Source organism: Chlorocebus sabaeus, chromosome 4 (assembly GCF_047675955.1).
Source record: "Chlorocebus sabaeus isolate Y175 chromosome 4, mChlSab1.0.hap1, whole genome shotgun sequence".
Lineage (NCBI taxonomy): Eukaryota > Metazoa > Chordata > Mammalia > Primates > Cercopithecidae > Chlorocebus > Chlorocebus sabaeus.
Genome location: NC_132907.1, coordinates 23741357 through 23748057, shown reverse-complemented (window position 1 = coordinate 23748057; position 6701 = coordinate 23741357). Strand labels below are relative to the sequence as shown.

General features: G+C 47.9%; 1 pseudogene; it reads right to left on the bottom strand.

Moving 5' to 3' along the window:
• Positions 1–1795: 1795 nt before the first annotated feature.
• Positions 1796–6439, bottom strand: LOC103225147 (small ribosomal subunit protein uS3 pseudogene; annotated as a pseudogene).
• Between the last annotated feature and the right edge of the window lie 262 nt (positions 6440–6701).

Below are 6701 nucleotides of genomic sequence, written 5' to 3'. Positions count from 1 at the left end.
ACCAAGGCTGTGGGCAGGGCTGGGCAGCGGCTGGGGCCTCTTCTCTGCTGTCCTTCATGGCAGGGAGGTAAACGGTTAACCAGTCACCCACCCCTGGCACTTTACAGTCCTTCTCTGCGCCTGCACAGGGCATTCTCTGGCTGAATTCTGCCAGCCAAACGGAAAGTCTCATAACAAGGCATGGAGTAAACAAGGCCCGGGTGATCCTGTTTGCTAAACAGTAAAAACCAGATCCACACGGGCACTTTACAAAAGGCTACACACACCTATGCAAAAGTGTCTCCCTGTAGACCTCAAATTCACTGTTACTCCGGACAGTACCCAGAGCCTCGGACAGATGAGGTTTTGGGAAGGCAAGGTCTTGGAGTTTAATGTGGGAAGGATAAAAAGTCCGGAAAGTATTTCCTTAGTAGGTGGGAGGGAGGAGGGTGGAGCCAGTGAAGGGGAGGGAAAGAGTCTAATAGGCTGAGGAGAGGGTGAACAAGCGAGGTCTTTTGCGATTTGGCAGGTAAGGGGCTGAGTTCAAGGAGAACATGTAGCAGATGGTACGGGAACTTACAGACACTTCTCCAGGGGTTAAAGGCAGGAAAAAGTTCACTCCGTTTGGCTTCTTGGTGGGCCCTGGGGATCAAGGCCAGAGTAATTTCCTAGGGGTGGGAAGGTGGAAGGGCCTTCAGGATTGCACAGGAAGAGAGGAAATAGAGGCATGGGGCACAAATAATTTTGTCAGGAAGTTCGATCCTATACGGTGGTGGCTGCAGAAGTGGGCATCTGAGTGGGGATGGAGGAAAGGGTTTTTCTCTTTAGAGTCTGGAGCCCTGAGTGTGCTCAGGCTGAGTGGAGAGAAGCAGCTTATTTTACAGATGAGGAGCATCTTCTGCTGCAACCTTTTCCTTGGCAATGAAAGCAGAAGCAGCAGCAACAGCAAACAGGAGCATCTGGAAAGAGTCTCTTTGAGAACCTGAAATTGGCCACAGTGGTTTTTGAGGAAGGAGCTACTGAAAGCCAGTTTTCCTAAAATATAATCATGCTGGTCAGACTCATGGTTATAAGGAGCAGAAAGTTAATGAGAGTAGCTCCAGAGAAGAGGGGTTGGTTGTAAGCTGTGCATGGGTGAGCCTTGCAGGAAGGCTGAGACCACACTCTGGGCTACCAAAGACTAATGTGAGAGGTGCTTTGTTGTTACTGTTTTGACCATTTAAATATTCCTTATAGTTTTCCAGAACAGAATGGTCAAGAGAGCAGAACTTAGGAATGTGGATCCTAATGGCAGCTTCATGCTGCTTAGGCATATTTGCTTCTGAGCCTGAGCTTCAGTGGCGCAGCACATTTCCTTTCCGCTTTCCAGATGTTGAGGAGTAAATGAGTGTGAATGCAAAGAACATTTAGCACAGTATGACACACACCATAATGACCATTGTATTTACGTTATATGTGCAATACGTATTTTCTTAGGCATAGGAAAAATCATTCTAAATATATCGCGCTTCTAAAGCTACAATCCTGAACTACAGGACAGTTAATTGAGGTGCTGCCCTGCTAGCCATCAGCCTTCACTCTCACACAGGACATTCCTCTGGTTAGCTCTGCTTGGGTCCTCCTGTGCTAGGTCCTGCAAATTCCACAAGCATGGTTAGCACCAAGAGGTTAAGGAGTGCTCTGCAGGCCAACAGGCCCCTCAGTCTGAACACTGGACATACAGTCGAGTCAGGCTTTGTGACTTTGTACAAGATGTTATTAAAGTCCTTTCCAGGATAACACCTAGACGCCAGACACACCTGTCAAGGAGACCCCATCATGTTGTGGGGATTGGCTGGGGCATGGCAGGCGCTATGGCTCCCTCCCCACCCTTCTGTTCTGAGATGGGGGTAGTAGGCAGTACTTCATCTTTGGGTTCCATGATGCTCATGTTCTCAGGCAGGGGCTTCCTAGAGTCAGTCTTATCAGTTGGGGCCCAGGGCAGCATGACCTTCTTGACGGCCAGCACCTGGTACATGGCGGTGTCAATGAGGTAAACAGAGTTCCTGCTGAGGATCATCGGGCCATCCACAAAATTCCTGCATTTAGAGTTTTCAGACACCACAGCCTTGAAGCCTGTGGCCCCCCACCCGCTGTGTGATGAACCACAGCACACCATAGCACGCCCTCTGCGCTGCAAGCCCTCCCAGGAGGTAACACTGAGACTCCACCTGGGCAAACACACACAGACCTCTTGTGGCTACCTTTCCAGCAAAAAGCTCTACACTGCCCTCTGGGAGCCAAACCTCTTCTGAACTACAGCGGGCAATTTCTGAATCTGCCAGCCCTTCTCACCAATAACATTCTGTGTTTTGGTGGCTAAGATAATGATTTTGAAGCAGCGTCATTTGTCTGGAGTAGTAACCGAGGTTTGTTGCCTCGTGCCAAGGAAATCAAGGATGTGGACACGTAAGAAGTGAGGTTAAGAGTGGAGGTTTAATAGGCAAAAGAAAGAGAAAAGCTCTCTCTCCTGCAGAGAGGGGCTCCTGAGCAGGTCTTTCGGTTTCCTGGTGAAATGTACGGGGTTTTATAGATGAGCTTGAGGAGGTGGTTTCGATGGTTGGACCAGGTGTGCTATTTACATAGCTTGTGAGGAAACTGGCCACTCCACCCTAATTTTTTATTATGTAGATGGGTTCTCTACCTGGCCTGTGCCATTGTTGCCTGTTCCTTTGTTGTACACATGGTTGACAAAGAAAAGGGACGATGGAGCCTCCATGTTGAACATGGCTGGCCCCCGGGTAGCCTTTTCCTATTGGCACAGCTGCCGGCATTCACCGTGCAAACTTACAGCTTGTTTATCTATGTTTGCAGCTCGATTTTATAGGCGCTCTTTGTTAGAAAATAAATGATTTGGGGGCTGCTTTTTGTTAAGAGAGAAGGCTTGCTGAGGACTCTCTTACCCTCACTATCTGCTTAAATAATTCATTTTAAGCTCCTGTATTAATTCCTATCCTGGTTGACATAACTTGGACCTCAACTCCAGAGTAGCCATCCTCAGCCAGCTCTCGAGTGAGAACTCTTTCAGTTCCACTTTGAGGATGCCGTCAGCAACAAACTTCCTCTTCTTGGAGATCTGCACCCCTATCTTGCCACCATGTGCCTCCGAAATGAAGGGCCGATGTGAGAGTTTTATCCTATTAGCAGCAGAGTCCTTCTCTTGAGGGCAGGAGTCTGCTTGTCTCTGAACAAAGATAGACCCTTTTCTCCCCCTTGGTCAACCAGTGTCCTCCACTTACTCGAAGCTTCTGCTCTCGAGTTTTGTTTATGTAGGACCCATATGGAAGCTTCTTAACGCTCCTTGCCCTGTTTCACCACAGCACTTCTATTGCAGCCAACAGTCTCGGTCTGCTAGATTCCCCGTTTCTCACTGAGAATCTATTTTTGAAGCTGGCCTCACAGTTCCTAAGTCCCTCCCTGCCAGGATGACCAGCTTGTCCCAGGTGACTCAAAACTTTTCTAGTTTCAGCACTGACAGTTTTGCATCCCGGGAACCCCCTCGGTCCCAGGCAAACCAGGATGCTTGGTGACCCCCACCCTGTCTCTGGAAGGGCTGCCCTTGAATCAGGTGCCCACTTCAGGCCCATCGGCCAAGAGAAGGTGATCCAGGTCACCTGGTGTCCAGCAAGGCCTTAGTCTTTCAGCAGGGGTGGGTGACTTCTCTGGGAGAGGGACCATGAATTGGGCCAGCAATGATCAACCTCTCTAGTTAAAACTGTACTTAGATGAATTACTCATTAGAAGGGAAGGAAGTGAGGTATTATAAGTATACATGTAGCAGTTTGATGCAGTAGAAATCATTGAATTGGAAGTCAAAATGCCTGGTTTCTGCCACTGAATAGCAATAAAATCCCAGCATCAAACAGTTCATCTTTCTGAGCCTCAGTTTCTCCATCTGTAAAATGAAAGGTTTAATTTAGGGCTTGCTTCCTTTTTAACTTATGTTAGAGTTACTCCATATTCTTCAAGACATAATCCGCTATCACCATTATTAAATTCTTCCCTTTCTTCTCCTCCTTTCTTTCCTGTTCCCCTCCTCTCCCTTCCTCCCTTCTCCTTCCTTCCTTCCTTTCTTCCCTCCCTCCCTCCCTTCCCTCCCTCCTTCATTCCTTCCTCTCTCCTTCCTTCCTTCCTTCCCTCCCTCCTTCCTTCCTTCTTCTCTCCCTCCCTCCCTCCCTCCCTCCTTCCTTCCTTCCTCTCTCTCTCTCTCCCTCCTTCTCCATTCTTAGCACTAATCCCTTTCTTCCCAATAGGCCACTACATCAATGTGAAAGATATTTGTCCTTGAATAGGTATGTAGTTTTATAAGATATGAGTATTATTTCATGTATTTATTTAAAATTTACATATATTACATTATGTTATAGTCCTCATTTGCTTCCTAACATTTCTTACTCAGCACCATTTAAAAATACCTCCGTGGTGCTGGCTGTTGGTCTTTCCGGCTCCTTCCAGAATGGCACTTTATGAACCTTGTTTAGTATTGCAGTACGCTCTGTTATCCAAAGTTCTTCTACTTTGAATCAAATTATTGGTGGGCTTTTTAGAGGGGAGCAAGGGGGCAAGAAAGTATTACTCCAATGTCGGACAACTTTGGTCCTCCGTGAAGGGACCCAAATGGATTAATATATAGAGGACATTAAAGAGGAATAAATGAAGTACATGATGGCAAGAGCTGTTGTAAATTCATCTTTGGCCCTTACTCTTGAAACTATGAAGCCATCTATGAAGCCAAAACTATGAAGCCGAATTCCCATGAATGATTCTTGGAATAGCTTACCTCCTATGTGGAGCTGGCAGACATTCTCCAAGAGGAGGCAGGAAGAGTTCCCGGGCTCTCACTCATATATCATCAGGCACAGAAAAACTGCTTAAGACCTCAGCCAGAGATTGAACCCAAATCAGAAGACTTGTCCCCGGGGGGGCCAATCTCTATGGCTCAGAGGAGGCGAAGGAGACCCAGCCGCATCCCGCCCAGAGTGTTTTGTGGTTGTTAGCAGACTGGCCAGTGCCTCGCGGGCTGAGCAGCTCTCTTGGTGGCATTGAGGCTAAGGGAGCCATGTGGATCCTGGGAATGGGCTGCGGGTGGGGAGCAGCTGTGGAATAGCCCCTCCTGGCTCTGCCTGCCTATGGCTGGGAGAACAGTTTCCATTTCAGGCAGCAGCAATTCACACTGGGTGGTCTCTGCCTTCCTTCCCTCAGTGCCTCAGTGCCACAGGCAACTGCCAGCAGGCTGAGAAGAGCGCAGCTCCCCTTGGAGGACAGCAGCCTGTGCGAGGAGGCTGTTCTCCTCTCCCACACTTCTGGCTCACAGGGTCTTCGTCTCCACTCAGGCCTCTCAGTAAGCTCTGGCAAGACCTCTCGCAGCTCCACTGGTGAAGCCTGTGAGCCAGGGCACGGATAGGGGTTGCTTTATGTCCCCCGAGTGACACACTTCCTGACCTCAGCTTTATAGAGGCACATGTTGACTCTGTTCCAGGCCTTTAACTATTTCTGTTCCTTTGAACAAGTAAAACAAACAAAAACAACAATGAAACACAAAAACCAATAATAACAAATATAATAAAAACACAGCAAAGGCCCCTGAGGGTTTCCAGCCCTGCTCTCCACATCTCAGCTGACTTGGTGTTCAGACGTGTGCTTTCTGCCTTGGGTGGTATGATCTTCTCAGAGGAGGAGATCAAGGCGGCTGTGGGATTATATGCACATGCTTTACCAACATGTCTTCCTTTGCAGTGACAGGATTTAAGCTGATGCTAGGAATCAGAAAAGGTTCACTTTTTGCCTTCAGGCCTGGGAGCAGCTCATCCTCAGTTCCCAGGCAGTGCCTCCCGGGGCTGCCTTCAGGGCCTCCTGACAAGGGCCTAGGTGCTTTACTCCCACCATGGACTCAAGCACTCAAGGAGAAAGTTTCCAGAAACTAAACAGGATGAAATAATTACAGCCGAGAGTCATTGAACTTACTACAGTACGTGTTCTCTGTATGCTCTCACTTGATCCTGATAACCTTATGATGTAAGTCCCATCATTCATAAATGAGGAAACTGAAGCTCAGCGAGGCTAAGCAACTGGCCCATTTACATAGCTAGTGATTGGAGAAGCCAGGATTTGATTGTAGAAAAGATTCCAGAGCCTGTACTCTTAACCATGATGTGTATGGAAGCACACACGCGCACACACACACACAATGACATATACGTGCATCCTTTGGTCTCTACAGTGTAATCGTTTTTGTAATATTCACAAATCATAGGTTGTTAGAAATGGAAGTCATTTTAGAGATTACCTATCTGACTGCTCCCCCACTTTTACTTCCACAGAAAAGGAAATTGGGGACTTACCTTAGAGAAATAGTTTTCAAACTTGAGCAAGCATCAGAGTCACCCAAGGGACTGGCTAAAACACAGACCTCTGGCCCCATCTCCGGAGTTTCTAATTCGGTAGGTCGAGGTGGGGCCCAAAATATATGTTTCTAGTAAGTTCCCAGGTGCTGCTGCTGCTGACGCTGGGCTCCCACTTGGAGAACTGCTGCAGTAGAGTAAATTGGACATGTGAAGGACTGCAAGACCCACTGCAGTGTTGTTACTTGAACGTGCTCAGCAATGTTGATGAAGCCTGGACAAACATGCCCCCTGGTCACTCTTAGCAGAGTCATTTGTCCTTTACTAACTCTCTTTGGGTCT